Below are 17130 nucleotides of genomic sequence, written 5' to 3'. Positions count from 1 at the left end.
TCGTATCATGGCTGCTAGCTTCTGTATATGAAGCAATGATGTGTTACCAGATTTCACATTGTGAAAGTTTAAGAGTACATTTGCATTTATATGCCATGGATGTTCAAATCTTATTCACAGCACTCCAGAGATGTCTCACTCTCTTGGTCGTTTCTATCTGTCAAAGTAAAAACCAGACTGAATGATTTGTGAAACCCAAGCTTTGTTGTCATATACAGTATGGTACGTTCATAACCACAGTGTTTGTCATCGTTACCAAACCCAGGACACGCATCAGGTGTTTTCGGTCTACCAGCGTGGCCTTTTCATTTGCACTCAAATACACAAAAGAACCTCAAACAAACAGAAAGTCATTTCTGTTTGCCTGGTATCTTCATGCATTCTTTCGTGAAGAGGAGACGCTTTTTTAGAGAGGATGAAAAGAAATGGAGAGAGGGAAAAAAAAGAAAGGTCCACTGCGCCTCTCGGAAAGGGTTGATGCCAAACCAAGGGGTTGACTGCAAACTCAAAATATTCAAACATGCTTTATGGCTGAAAGAGCAGGCTCACCACAACTACAAATACCAAACCCACATTTCAATAGCAGTTCCCAGTCAGCTGGTCACCTGACTGACTAGATGTCTGGCCTGGCTGCAGTCACACCAGTCTGCACAGGGTCAGTGAGGTTAGCGGGCAGCTGGAAACTCCTCTGAACCCGTCCCTTTTTCCATTTTGAAAAAAAAAATGTCATTTTTCAGCCTAATTATATTCATGGGTATCATCGTGGGTATTCTTTTTTTTTTTTACTACTTTCAGAGAAAACCAAATGTGTTGGTTAAAATTAGAGCATTCCAAGGCTATGCACTAATGTCTTTTAATATGCTGCAATATAAGTACCAGTCTCTGTTTCCTGTTTCTGCTGGTAGCCTCAATGGCTGGTTTCATGTCATATCATAAGTATCTAACTGTACAGTATGTGTTTGCCATCTGTCTTTATCTCCACCCACAGTTTCAGGTTTTTTTTTATTCGCCATCGCCTCTGCTTTGTTCCATGTAAGTGGGCTCCTATTTCGTAAATGTCATCTTTGTTTTAATACAGAAAGCAATTAACCTTTGTACTCACTGTACGCCACCCACAGATATCAAAACGTGAGTGATACGGCCGAGCAATGCTTATGTGAACAAATGACTGTGTGGGGAATGGATGCTGTTTGAAGATGTGCATTTTTAGTGGGGTTTCCACTAAAAATCATCAGTGCATCCGATATTTTCAAACTCTTAACATAATAGACACTAACACCGACGCGACTTTCACCTTGCAGTATGCAGGCGTGTGCGTGCGTTAGGTTACATGAGTTTCCATGTGGGCTTGCTTTTACCTGTGAGTATGCAGATTTGGACGATAGGTGGTACACTTAAACAACAGTGTGGTTAAATTACTCTGAGACTCAGATAAGGATGTAATTCTACCTGAGAGGGAGCGGGGTGTGGGTGTGTGTGTATGTGTGTGTGTGCAGTGCCATGTGAGTCCATCCATACATGCATGTCTTTGTGTATATTTCTGTTCATGCAGCGTGTAATATAGTGAGTCAGCACTCACACATTTACACAGCAAGCTTGAATTAAATGCCTCTGAAGTACACAAGGAAAGCTTCTGCAAGTGTTGAAGCCTTCAATACGAATTATTTAGTCTGACGGTGCTTGGTAGCTGATTCCTGGGTGAAAAGCAAGGTTGAGTTTTTTAGTTTTTTTTTAGTTTGGTTATATCTATCACTATCGACATGCAGCTCATGTGACTTTTAGTCGCCCTGGAGCAGCTGATTTAAAAGTCTTTTTGACTTTTGGTCCTGATGTTGGCTGAGTAACCAGCCAGCGATCTACAGTAAATGACTCCCTGTTGCAATCCTGCCGACTAAGCTTTGTTTCTTTAACGTCATCAGACTCCCTACCAGTTGAATCACCGTGCAAACAACAGAACAAGAGTCACATGCTCCTCAGCTCATCAGGTAGGATGTCTTATATAGAGTTTCATCCAATACTACAGCTACAAAAAACAAAAGAAAAACTGCTGACTGATCACCTGACAGCAGAAGAACCAATATAAAGCTGCGATGTCAAAGTGAATTTACATAGAAAACAGTTTGTAGTGGCAGATATTAGCTCAGCGATAGTAACAAAATTGAAATGATCCAAACGTGTTCGTTATTCAAATTTATAAAAACCAAAGAACATCAATTGACATATTATTGTTTTGTTTTGTTTTAACCTCTGAAACTGTGATATTGATATCATCCTCCATTAATACAGCTATTGATCTGTCTCTTGTCATTATATGACATTGGCTTGTTTGAACCTTTCTTGTGGTTTGATCGATTAATGTCGCTCTGACTTTAAATGTGTGACTTTCTGCTTTTTTCTCTCTCTTTTCTTTTGTCAACAGATACAATCTTCTAAATGTGTATTTGTTATGGCAACATATTACAGTAAATAGTAACCATAAGGTTGGAGCTTCATTATTGAATACATATAATGTAACTTCATTCTCCATAGAGGCTTTCTTGGGCCATTTGACACTTCATTAAAACAAACACACACAACACAGCATAAATATTCTGAATAATCAAACATGATAAGACAGATAGATAAGAAACTTTCAATAAGAACCGTCAGGAAAAAAAACATGACAGTTGAATTTGTACTACCATATTATTCACAGTAATACCTTGTAATATGTCCACCTCTAATCCTCCCTCATACCTCATGACCTATGACTAAATTCTGTCTTCTAATCTGAGTCTGCACGCACACTGATGGGCAGTTTCTTGCCCCACCTCTGGATTTAGCCATTTTAAATAGGTATGGCCAGCCTGTGGTGAGACAGCACATGCAACAAACTCTGCTTGAACCATAACAAAAGGCTTCAGCATTAATACGTTTGCCAGTTGAACAAACAAAAAGACACTGGACAGACTGGAGGCTGAGGAGTCACCGCGGCTTCTGGCCTCCAGTGCTATTAGTCATAAAGACAGGTTGGGCGACAAGCTGGTCCTGACATGAAGATAAAACCATTTAAATACAGAATAAGAAACCACATGGCTGCATGTGGGCCTATCTATCTATCTATCTATCTATCTATCTATCTATCTATCTATCTATCTATCTATCTATCTATCTATCTATCTATCTATCATCACAATGTTTTCTCGCCACATGCACGCACAAATGGAGACACATGATGCCGTGCGCACACACACAGTGAACTGGCTAATGAGAGGTGAGTCATCAATACGTGATGTGGGGTTCAAAGTGTAAACAAGATGGATATGTGATGGATCTGTCGAGATATGGCCATTAGTGGGGCTTCTCAACCCCCAGCCAGCATTGACACTGCGCCGCTGATGGATCTCCAATGCCTCTCCATCTGATCTCTATACCTTATCTGAACTCACAAACACGAAACGAGTACACATGCTAATTGCTGCTGGCCGCACGAGGACGGATCCATGACAAGTGGAAAGACCTGAGAACTGAGCATGATACTTCCCTCTGTGTGTGTGTGTGTGTGTGTGTGTGTGTGTGTGTGTGTGCAATGAGCGCGCTAAGTGCTGCAGTGGAATGATGTCATCTCTGTAATGGCACACTGGCACAGAGTGGTTGAGCACTGTCCCGCAGCACCTCCATTCACAGGCTGTGATCAGCGTCATCAAGGCAGATTATAGCTCAGACTCACAGCCTGTGGTGGGATGACAGATTGCTTCACACCGCACAGTCCTTTTGTAATCACAGATTCACACAAACACACATACACACACACAATAGGCATGTACCAACAGATAATAACAAAAAATACATCAACATCATTTACATGTATTCCCTTGGTGTAATGTAGGGAAAAAAATTCTCTGGAGAAGAACTTCCACAGGCCCTTTCCACATTTATCCTTCTCCTCCTTATCCTTTGAGATTTGACAGCATGCGCATCCATATGGGCTCATCACAAGTACGAGCGTGTGTGAGGATGCAATCCACGGTGTCGGTGTGAAAAGTGATAGGCAGAGGTGAGGTGCAATGAAATGACAGAAATAGAGATAGGAGAGGAAGTGAGAAGAAGAGGTTGGCTTCATAGACACAGAGAGAGAGAGAGTCAGAGGTGGCAGGGTGTTGAAACTGGCATATTTTACAAAAAAAATGATAAAAATCGAGAGCGGCTGAAGTGCTGTAGTCAAATATGTGGCGTAGTATGAGCCTTGTCTCTTGTGTTTGCCCTAGATTTTCAGGGCTCTCTCATTACACCACAGAACAAATACTGGAATCGCACCAACACAACGACATCAGAGAGAGACTAGCAGCTCTGACAGGGACAGCAGCATCACCTTGATCTGTCACCTCGTCCCCCTCCTTCTCTTTCAACTTCGCTGACTATTTCTGTTCTCGTAGTTTGCGTTGTTCTCTGATGATCTGAGGAAACCGTGGTCCTCCGTTGTTTTTCTAGAACTTCAATTCTAGAGGCTTTTCTTTGTGTTTTGATCGCTTGTCTGGTTGTTTGTTGGCTTCATTGTGTTAATTATAAGTTTTTATTATGCTTCATGTCTTTTTGCACAGGTTTGAATTTGAATATAAAAGTGAACAAAATTGCATATCAGTGGTTCAGTGAAATATGTGTTATATATCTGACAATACATATTGACAATTAATGCAACTGATACTTCAAACGTCTTTGATGAAGATGCAATTGAGTCTAGCTATGAGCACGTCCAGTTACAGATCGATTATGATTGAGACCTTTGTTAATCATTTCTCACCTCTCATTGTTATGTCATTTCTCGACTATAAACTGTCAAATATGGGCATGATTGCTTTTTTTCTGATGGACCTTTTCCAAAGAGAGAACATTAATGTTCATTATTAAAGATGCTTCACTGTTTATCTGTCAGAAAAAGTATTTTTCAGGCAAGAAATGATAAGATAATAAAAACTGAACCCCATAGGAAGCAAGATTAATGCTCGACAGGGATATAGTCTTACTGTCATATACGAAACGGTCTGATCTCTTTGTTCCCTCCCTCAAAACAGAACTTTAAATTTTAAGTTTCTGACATTTTGTGTGAGTGAGTGTGTGTGAGTGCAATTCCTTAGATAGTTGAGTGCCTTGAGAATATCAGTCTAACGGTATTTTTCCTTTTGGCAGGTAGAAGTTTTGAACTGACTGAAATGTCTTTCCAAACTGAGTTTTACTTTCATAGTTCAGTTTCATACAGGACGCAATATTTTAGGTGTAGGTGTTTTTCTCTGTTGAAATACAATGCACTGCTCTCCTCGTACTTCATCTTTCCTTTATCTTGTTTAGTTGCATCCCTGCCTGATCTCTCTGTGGTCCTCCTCTCAGACTCTTTCACTCCACGGACATGTTTTGAGGAAAAACATTACAAGAACAAGAATACATTGAATCAAATTGCCTAAAACTTGGAGGGAAAAAAAAGCCAAGAGGTTTTGAGAAAAAGAAAACAGAAATTCTAGAAATTGATGGATAATTCCTCTCTTCTCTCTCTCTGGTTATCAACCTTGGTGAAGCACTAGCATGGATTTGAAATGATTTTGTTCTTTCCATCTGAATCGATGGGGGTTTGACCATTGATGGGATTGAACTGGATAACCTCACGCACCACAAGTGCAGGGGTGGACTGTTAGAAGAGGGGGAAATCATTGTGCTGATTGATGCTTTTCATTTGTCACATTGATTTGTTTTGGACTTGTGAGAGGGTCGGGTGAGTGATGTAATCTGAGATATACTTTATATATAATATGAAAAACCTACGCTTATATAGAATCTGTAGATTAAGGCGCACAAATCCCAAATGATAGCATGCATATTACACATTAAAATCTTGTTGAAATCTCATTTCCGTCTCAGTCATTTATAGCCTCTGCTCCCCCCCCTCCTGCTCTTTTTCTCACCTTCCCTGCATTCATTGTCACGTCCCCCTCCCTATATCATTTTCTGTATATTTTCGCTCCTGTTTCTCCCCTGTCAACCCCACTTTTGCTCAATAACAGCCCCACACAGAGCGAGGAAGAGGATGATGCTGGGCTGGATGTGGAGAGGGAGATGAGGTGGAATAATCATGCAGGAAACAGAAAAGCTGCCTGTCCAACCTTCATCCTCTCCTTTATATCAAGCCAGTAGATGCAGAGTTCATCTCTCCCCCACACTCTCTTTCTCTCTCTCTCACGCACACACACATACCTAAGCTGCGTTATTTCCCCATGTGAGGAGGGCAACGTGCTCAGCTTGCTCTCAATCCATTTGCAGTATAAGCCCACTAACCCCCATCGTGTTACCATCCCCCTACCACCTCCAGGGGTTGACAGCATTACCTCCCACTGTAGCATGTGGCTGCATGTGACTGCATTAGATGTTTGTGTGTGTGTCTGTGTGTGTGTGTGTGTGTGTGTGTGTGTGTGTGTGTGTGTGGACCAGGTCACAGGGCACGATATAGCATACTGTATTGTATACCACCACGGTGTCTGCTTTATGGTGAACGGTTCCTCATGAAAAGTCACGTCAGGGAGGAACTGTATATAAATGTGTGAAGAGCAGTGTCTATGTGTTATCCTGCGTCTTGCATCATCCACCACTGACCTACATGGAGATGTGTTATCTAGCAGAGTGTGCATTCATTACTTTAGATTAATGACTAACCCATGGTGCTCCAGTGAGTATGTGTGTCTGTGTGTTTCTATATGTGTGTGTGTGTGTGCGTGTGTGTGTGAGGGCGACGGCAGTTTACCACATTATTTCTCCTACTGAAATGACCAAATTCATGCCCCCGCTTGGGTCTTTATGAATCTTCTCATGAACTACATTTCTCTGCAGACAGGAAGGTAAAAATATGAGCCGGAATTATTTCAGTAGGTGTAAAGTTCATTAAGTGTTGCAGATTCATAATAAACACATGACACAAGGAGAGATTAATCTGAATGTTGGTGAAATAAGGTCAATAAAGCCCCTATGTCGAGTTGTATGTTGTATGTGGAATTGTGTTTTTTTAGTTAGAGAAGAATTAAATCTTGACACTGCTGTCAAATACCTAATAATACTGTATTAAGGGTCAGTAAAGTTATACATTTTTAAAACAATCCTTAGAGGGCAGCTGCTCCTAAGCCTCAGATCTTCAGGTATACTGTACTTTACCTGGATTTTGATCATTTGATCACTTCCATATTTGTTGTACATTACATTCCTAATATTTAAACAAGCATTTGATCACTGTTTTAACTCTGTGTCAAAATCTAGCAAATTGTTTGCAAATTACAACAAACTAATTGAGAGAAAACCTAAGATTTGGTATTTAGGGACACTGTTTTGTCTCTGGGGTGACTGTGTTATACACCATAATATTCTAAATATTGGTTTGTGGTGACTAGCAATTTTAAAATTGCCGTTGCAGGCCTGTCAGTGTATTCTTTTAATATTTGTTGTTACTGTTGATTTATATTTTAAAATTGATGTACTGGTGTTCTATTATAATGATTTATAGATGGGTCTATTTGGTTCACAGTCAGTAAAGACCCTCACCCACCCTTATCCCACACACACACACACACACACACAAACACATGCACACACACCCAGAATGTCAAGGTCACTCTGCTCCACACATCCATATATCTTCTTTGCACTGGCCTAAATGGAGGGTTGGACACACACAAAGACTCAAAGAGAGAGTCAAAAGTATTGCTTTGGGCGTCCCAGTGTGTGTATGTGTGTGTGTGCGCGCGTGCACATGTATGAGTGTGCATTCATTTGTGCTCGCACGCGTGTGCGTTGGAGTGAATTATGGCCAGCACTCACCATTAAAACCACCAGGGAAAGCGCATACATAGCTTCATTACTCCCTGTCTCCATCTTCCCCTCCCTCAGTCCTTCCCCTGTTTTCTCCACGCGTTAAGTAATGGTGGTGATGGTGTGTTGGCTGTCGAGACAAAGAGGAACTAATCTACCATAAAGAATGAGTCGACAGGGCGGTGAAGTCAGCGTCCAGTGTGACATAAATCTGATATAGTGGATTCTTGTTCAATATGTTTCTTAAAAAGTTTCCAAAATAACATACAAATGGTCCAAGAACCAAACACCTGCATGGATCCGACATCAATGTAAATTATACTCAAACACTGCTATGCATAGCACATTACTTCAAATATAAGAGAAGTTGCTTTGAAAAATGATCCCTAATGACTTTAATTTGCATTTTGTGTCCCGTCCATATTGAGCCCCTATGTCTCTTTGTCCCCTGCGTATGTGTGACAGCGCGGTCATGTCTTTGCGTGCACATGTTTGTGTGTTTGTGCTTTTGTGACGGCGAATAATTTCCTCAGCCGTCTCTTAAAGGCCTCCCGTCCATCTGTGTTACATATGTGTTTATGAGTGTGTGTGTTCTTCCTTTGACTCGCTCAGCTGTATTGTCTGTATTTTTTGTGTGTGCATGTGCGTGTGTGCGTGAATCAACATACACTGTAAAACTTGTGGCTTTGGTCTCCGACTTTGTTTATTAAGACTGCAGAAGCCTTTGCATGAGAGCAAAAACATGCAAACTCACACATGCTCACAATTCAAGCAGAAACACCTCCAGTGCTTTGTTGTTTATGTTTGCGAATATTTATACTTATGAACGAAAGAGACTCTCTCTCATCCAGAGAGCTTAGCAGATTGGTATCTGATTAAATGTTTGATCTGGGGGAGCGTGTTTCTGTTTGTTCGTGTGTCGGGGTGTAGGTAGCGTGCAAGATCCAAGTGAGTGCAGACATGGAGGAATCCATCACCATTAATCACTGCATGGGAGATCATGACAAGATGTAGGGGAAAAAGGGGGGAAATGCAGGAAGAGAAGGCCGAGAGAACAAAAGACGGGAGGTGTTATTGTAATGCTGGAGGAGAGGACAGTTATGACGGTGTGCTCCTTCACTGGCAGATATCGCCCAAGAGGGATGGATGATCCTCAAAGAGGAACAAAGGAGATGAGGTCTGGGGGAGGGGAGACGGCAGGGACAAGAGGACCTGACCGATGACGGTGATATAGCACAGGTTACTGTACTGTATGTGCCACAGAAAGACACGCAATAGCAGGTCATCCATGTGGGCTCAGTCTCTGTTTTGTACTATTTTAGATTTTCTTGACAGTGTTTACTGGATGTTTTGTGTTGGTTTGGAGAAGAAAAAAAAAAGTGGTTTGCATGCGTGAGCCAGGGACAACTGTGTCTTTTTTTGTATTTTTTCCTGTTTTGTGTTCCACTTGGCTCGGCTCTCTGTTTGTGTGCCTGTGTGCGAGTGCAGCGGGGGTCAGGGCGGGATGTTTTCCCATGTGATAAGCAGAGCTGCACATCCCTGTCAGCATGCACCAGCACACTCTGAAAGACAACTCTATACTGGCATTTGTCTCAGTTGTTGCCCCGAAGCACCGATGTACCTATGTGTCTTTTATTTTTCCATAACACTCCACAACAGCAGCTGTAACAACGAAGCATTTCCACAACGTTATGTAACGATGACAGTTAAATCTCTCCTTTATCCAAGTTTATAAAGGCAAAGTGCACTTCAGCAGTACAACACTTTCTTTTATCAAATGTACTTCTTTTATAAGACTCCTCTTGCAAAAATGTCTAAAGATGGAAATAAATGTTAAGTCACTGTGAATGCTATGAGGATTTAGCCTGATCAGTCAATAGCAACTGGATGGCAACAAACTCACTACGGTGAAGCCACAAAAGCAGAGTGGGGAATTACTGTAATGGTGGGCTATATTCATAATTTTCTGGCATTTTATACACAAAACTTGTCATGATCTAACCCTCTGTGTGAATTCTTAGTGGTGTAATTATTTCTGGTTGTATTTTCAAAACTAATTACCTTTTCTTTCTCATTTGTCAGTTCCCATGAGACATTGTTCAGTTTAGTTCCCTGTAGTGTTGCTACCTGAGTTTTGTTTCCTGCTTGCTCACACTCAGTTTTTCCACCTCACCCTAACCCCTCACCCTGTCTGTGTTTGGGCCAACTTTGCCTGACCACAAAAAACATTAATTTACAACCACTGTTTTATAAATCAACAATATCCGACAGATAGTCAACAGTATAAATTATTCTAAATGAATAAATGATGAACAGTGTAGGACAAAAATATGGCCCATCTTCATCTTACATCATCACAGCAACCGATGTGTGACAAAAGGCCAGCGTAACATGATGATGAATGGCCATGAGATTATGAAACGCACCATTTCTTACATATTCTTTTGTGAGGAATAACAGAGCATGATTGCTCCGCTGGTTGTGTAACAGAAATGAGCAAAAGAAATTCTAGTAAAAGGAGAAGGTTAGTTATTGTCTAACACACGCAAAAAAGACACTTGCAGGCACTTGATAAGCACACCAAAGGCGGAAAAAGAGCGAGGCAGGCACTAATGGCCTTCACCAGCCCCCACGTGTACTTGTTGAGAAAAGCCTATTATGAGAGCACTGAACACATGCAGTGAAGTTCACTTTTTAAGCCGAATCTTTCTTTTAACAGGCCAAACAACATATGTGTATGTGTGTGTGTGTGTGTGTAACATTGCCGGCACAGAACAGACCGTTTCATCCGCTCCACAGTTTGAGGAACACTGATAAATATAAAGGCCATGATGAGTGAGTCAGTGGTTATCTGTGTTTGGGATTGTTTATGTGTGGTCAGATGGCCTTGGTGAAAAGTGCTGAGAGGACTGATGCAGAGGAGGAACATGGTAAAACACAGACAGGTCAGGACACACGCCCACACATCTATTCATAGAAACAGACATAAGCTCCATCAAGATAGGGCCGAGTCGCCTGCATTTTGATTAGCATTCAAAAAGAGACTGATATGCCTCGCTGGGATCCGTCAGGGTGATGGTTTATTCTCAGGGGAAACAAAAACCAGTCTCTCTCTGGGCCTATATCAAATTTTACTCCTCAATAGAAAAAAAAAGATTAAAATATTTTACCACATACTATCTTAAAGGAATATTTTAGCATTTGGGGAAATTATTCTTATTTTTATAACAATTAGAAGTTGTTACTGAATTATCTTAACATAGGTACAGTAGAGACTGGAAACAGGGGTAAAAAGCTTTTCCCTCAAACATCATGAACTTTTCTTTATTTTAATTTTCTTTCATGTCTTTCCAAGTAATACTCGCTCATAATGACACTAAAACAAGCTCTACCATCAATTTCCTCTGTCTTCTTTACTGTCAAACAAACCACTTGTTTACTTACTTTTTAATACTAACTTACAGGTGGAGATCATACTGAAACTCCCACTAAAGCTGGGGATTTTTCTACAATAAAATGGTACTGGTGGAAGTTAATAATAAAGGTTTTATGGTAGTATAGTCAAAAGGCAATAGAGAGGAGTTTGTAAGGATAATCCCATACTTGTTATTTAATTATAACTTCATCTTGTATTTGTATTTTGCGGTGTCTGCTGCACTGTGCACCCGCATGCCCATATGATATAGCATGTGTGTGTGTTTGTGTTCTTAATGCCTGGGTGAGGCTACTAAAAAGCTCATCTATGCGTAATATGCGTGTGAGAGATTTCATTTCCAAGCACACAAAGAGAGATGATAAGACGGCGACTGTCTGCCGGGCACGTCTGCTTTATTTGAATGTCTGTGTACAGTGGCGGTTCGGTCTTTACAGACAGCAGGGGAGCCTGGCTCTCTGCCCACTTCTACCTCTGACTGAACAGTGATGAGAGACGCTTCAACCCCGTGACATAAATGTGGACTGCTTGACATTTAAAAAAAAAAAAAGATTGCAAGGATAAAATGTACTAAGTCTGTATTTCTTTTTTCCTTTCCTTCTCTAATTAAACTGACAGCAACCACTGATCAAGTAAAAAAAAAGTGCTTACTGTCAAGAAAGAGAAGTTACTGTTTCATCTTTTTACCTGCACAAAATATGCAGCATACACAATGTTCTTTCCTGTCCTTCTGTATGAGACAACTCTCCTTATTACAACGCTCCTTTGAACAACCTACTTCATCTTAGATTTTCTGACTAAGTACAAAAGCTGAATCTGTAATCTTGTATAGGAAACTGTGCTGAAAAGTTAGGAGTCTAATTTTTTTTGTGTCAGAGCACTCCCACCCATGTCTGTCAGAAACAGTCTGCTGACTAAGAGTAGAAACCCAAGTGCGACTCACTGCTGATTTTCTGTCATGTTCTTAACGTTAACCTGCTGGCTCATAAAAACTTTACTCGGGCGGTTTATTGTGTCACTGCTGGAAAAGCTGACTTGAGGAGTTGTTAAAAACGAGCGTGGGAGAGAAAACAGAATAACCTCTGCGGCCTTAAGAGTCAATGAACAATACAGGAGCCCCCACTGTGTAAATAAAACTTTCCCAAACAGTGATTTTTCAAAGTGTATATTTTTAGGGACAGAGCAAAACCAGATATCAAGCAGCTTGTCAGGAAAGAAATATCATAAGATTCACTTACTTTCAATAGTGAATGGAGTTATCTTCCTGGTTGTCATGGAGATCTAAAAAAAAAAAAAAAAAAAAGTCAATACGTGAACTTCATGTTATTTTTTCATTCATTTTCAAATTTCTACTTCAAGGTATCAAAGGATTTTAAAGGTAGAGCCTGTGGGATTTTCCTAAAGAATAAAATACTGTATAGACTTATACAGGGGAAATCCTGCTTCCTGCCTGTTTTCCCGCAGCTAATCACAGAGCGCAGGTGACGTTGCGAGGGCCATGCTGCGATGAGTCTTGCGCATGGGTCCGGATGGCGACTAGCACCAACTAGCTGGTCGCTAGCCCTGCTCTGGTGACGCTCCAGCGCTTCACTCGGACTGTATTTCCCTTTTTTCGGTGGTAGATGTGTATCCACCATTTCTCACAGCTTGGCAACGTCCAGCCGCTATCTTGGTCGTAATAGCAAATATTAAAATGAGAGCATGTGAACAGCAGTTATGGCCGGGTCGGTCCTGAGTTCACAACTGCTGTCAGCGTCAGGGTGCATGTGCAGTTGAGCCTGAGAGGAGGGGCCCAAATTGAATGTTGTGTTTACAAACTGCAACCAACAAACCTACAGACTCTACCTTTAAAGTATATTTTGTGTATGACATTTTAGAGCCTTAATTCATACTGTATAATACATTATTCTTGCAAAATGTGAAACAGAGGATGAGTCAATTATGCCAAATTACTGACTCTCTCAATAAGTTACATTTAATACACCTGACAAAGTATGGGTTTCAGAAAAAAAAACTGTAAAGGCTTTAGCTTCAAAACAATTAGACAACTAATCAATTAATTGATGGACAGGGAATTAATATGCTAGCTATTCGTTTACATTATTTTAAAACCAAAAACAGCATCTTTTCATATTTTATTTTCAATTTTCATCTTTTATAGGTGGAAAATTAATATTTGAGGGTTTTGGCTTGTTTTTCAGACAAAATAAATAATATGATGACATCAGCTCAGGGTTTTGGGAAATTGGTTGGGGAATTTTTCATTATTGTCATGGATTTGATAAACCCATCAGTTAGGTTATTAACTGTGAAAATAATCTATAATCCCCATTATTGTGACTTACAACAGCCTTACAATATAAGCAGAGAGATGAAGGCTCCAAAGATCTATTTGTGAAATACACAAATATATACAGTGGAAATTCAAATTCCACGGTTGTGTTAAGGGACGTGTGAAAAACGAGGATTAAAAAACAGAAATATAAAGTCTATTTAAGGGGCGAAACAGGTTTAAATGGATCAAGACAGAGAGGGAGAAGAGAAGAGAAGGTGCCACTCTGGATAGGGTCAAACAAGGACTGAATGATGATCAAGAGGAAGTAAAGAAGCCTCTGTCCTGAGCGCCGAGTGCTTTCTGTCAGTCTGAGCTTCTGGCCAGAGATGGAGCTGGTTGCCAGGGAGACACGCCACCTTCAAGCAGGACGATGGCTCTCACAAATCAACCCATTCATTCCTGTGACGTGAGCAGCACCGATAACAGTGACGTGGGTGTATAGTATGAGCTCGTGTGCATGGGACTGTGCAGCTCCTTGTGAAGAGGAGCTTCATCTGAAGACCCGCCTTGTGCTTTTCCTTCATCATCATCACCAGCAGCGCTCCTGATCTGGCTCCACAGGTTATCTCTCACACGTATACGCTCTGACTATACAGTCCACTGCTGAACATGTTACTGCCAACTGTCCTGGCAGTATGTTTCCCCCTCCCTTAGTGACAATGAAATCACAGAGACCATCTTCCTCCTCCCATTGGCTGTTGAGCTCCATGGTGATGCCCTGTGATTGGGCATGCCCGGCAAGCACTGGCAGCCAATCAGGTTCCCTGTATCCAAGAGAATGAAGCATGTAAGGCTATTTAAATCCAACCAGAGACTCACAAGATGGTTCAGATGTATATTTCACAGTGTAAAAAATAAAAAAGCAGGGGGGAAAAGGTTTACGAGTGGACGAATGTACAAATCCAGACAGATCTGATTGGTGTTTAAAGTGGTCGACCCATCTAGACGGGTTAAAGAGACCCAGAGCGAAGCGTGAGTTGAATGACTGAACTTGTGCATCATGTACTCCTCTTGAACACTGAGTTTATCCATGAATGTCGTTCAGATTCTACCACTTTGCTGCACTGACGCTTGAGTTGCAGTACATGAAGCTTGAAGAGAGCAGGGATGTCTTGGTTAAACCGAATGGACAGAGGAAGTAAAAGCTGGAGGTCTTCACTTCTCCTGTGCAACTACAGTATGTGATGTGTCGGTGTGGGCGGGGGGCAACCAACTATTGGTCTTTCTTTTGGAGCAGGGATGTTGCGTCAAAGACCAACTTGCAGTGGACCGCAACTACAGAGCGAAACTCGCTGGCGAACACCGCGTAAGTCTGCGGCCATTTTGTGTCCACTCTTTTTTTTTTAAACGTCATACTTTGTGTGACTGCAAAATGGTGGACAAATCCGAATACAAACAACCAAAATAGGACAATTTTGCTAAACGTGAATATTTAACTTTGTCATGCTGTACTGGATTTAAAAAAAAAAAAAAATCTGATCTGTAGTGGTAAAATCAGGGAGTGTGATTTTTGTTAGTGATGAACTTTTCTCTGTATGTTTTGTTGAATTACATGATCAGCCCGGGAGCCTATTTAGCTGGCATAAACTATATTGAAACGTAGGAGAACATATACACAGACATCTGTCTCACAGGATTATAGAGAATGACCTGATGTGTCTTTAACATGAATTAGAGGCGGTGGAAGTAGACCACAGCTACGAGCGCAACTCAGAGTTGCAATGAAAACAACTAGTACATGGATAAACAACGGAAGGAAGAAGGGAAAAAGAAGTACTCTGAACTTAATAAACCTTGAAGTGGAGGGTCATTAGATGCACACCATTCTGTATCTTTGCTTTATATCTCTCACTTTTTCTCTCTGAAGTCATTTTTAATCTCTATGCCTCAGTGTGTGTAATTTTTTTTTCAGAGAGCAGCACAGATGACTCTTTCTGACACTTACATTAGATTTCAAGCTGCTGTGGAAGCAATGTAATGATGAGCAATTATTTCTAAATGACCTAAAATTTGTCTCTTTTTATTGCAGCTGTGTGTGATACTGGTTCGTGACTTTTGTTGTCAAAGTGCTTTGTCAAACTATGGTTACAGCTTTAATACAAATCTGTGCTGGTCTCTGTAAACTGTGTGTTTGTCTTGCAGACCTTTCAAATGTGATAAGAAGAAATGACAAGAAAAAATAAATGCATTTTTCTTATGTTATGAATCATGTTATACTATTTCTTAATGTGGTCATTTTAGTGTCATCTTGTGAGATAAATTCAAAAAGAGAAAGGATGGCATTAAAAAAGGCGCCTGTCAAGTGATCAGTGAATATCAATAAAAAGGGGAGGTACATTATAAAATGCCATATGAGTAACTGTTCAACATTTTTTTCTCAATACTTTACTGAATAAACAGTTGCACTTGGATACGGTCATGGTAGAAACAATAAACTGACTCTAAACTGACAAGATATTTTCACTGGATGGTCAAAGCATGTCACATGTCATATGAGAAACTTGGAGGTGCACATTTATGATTGAACTTTTAATTGGTATTTTATTTGCTTAACTTTGAGTGGTTTCATTTTGGTATACATCTTTGTTGTCTCTTTACACTAAGATTCACAACATAAATAGGTCAGTAAACAGTATGTGTTGTTCCTAGCGTCTCTGTTATGTTGTGAAATGTACCCGTCTTCTCTTCATGCCTGATAAACTATGCCCAAATACCTTAATCCAGCAACCATGCAGCTTTACCTGCCCAAACAGTTTATCAAAAATAACAATAAACATTTTCAACCCACACTCAATCAAGTTGTTATTAGTCTTAGTTGTGCATGACATATTTTCTTTATGTGTGTCAGGAGGGCCATTAGTAACATACCGGTAGTTTAAATCAACAAAACACCTGAGGATGAACGCACTCTCCTGTGATGAAAGTTTGCTCCCTTCCCTGCGGGTAAACGCGCGTCACCAAGATAAACATTTTCGACCCCCACTCAAATCAAATTAAGTTCAACTTAGTTGTACGTGATATATATTTCTTTATGTATATCAGGACCATCAGTAACACAGTTTAAATCAACAAAATACCTGAGGATGAACTAACCCCCAATTCCAATCCGCCCCCTAAAGACTCAGGCCCTGAACCCTCACTGACTAAAGTGACGTCAGCTCTAAGTGACAGAGTGTGAGAGTCTGTGAGGGTCCAGATGCTGTAAACATGAATGGAACAGCACTTACACACTCTCACCACACGTTACCTTGACAACAAAATGTTTTTAACTCCGCCCTTGGACCGATAAATTTACTGTAATTTCAATACGCACAAGGTGTGCGAGGGAGGCGGACTCAAAACAAAATGTTCCTGGATCAGATCTGATCAAATCATCATCAATAATCACAAACTGCACGTTAATATTGACAGTAAACTTCTTTTCTTTTTATGTAGGCTATTCCTTTTTTTTGGCTCCTGTCCATTAACAATAAAGAGACAGCGGAGCTCTCTCTGACTACTCGTGTTAATTTCTTTTTGTTTTAACACTTGCGTTCCGACT

The sequence above is a fragment of the Trachurus japonicus genome, chromosome 24, assembly GCF_045865225.1.
Source record: "Trachurus japonicus isolate A0001 chromosome 24, Traja_1.0".
NCBI classification, from domain to species: domain Eukaryota; kingdom Metazoa; phylum Chordata; class Actinopteri; order Carangiformes; family Carangidae; genus Trachurus; species Trachurus japonicus.
Note: the sequence above shows the minus strand (reverse complement) of the source record.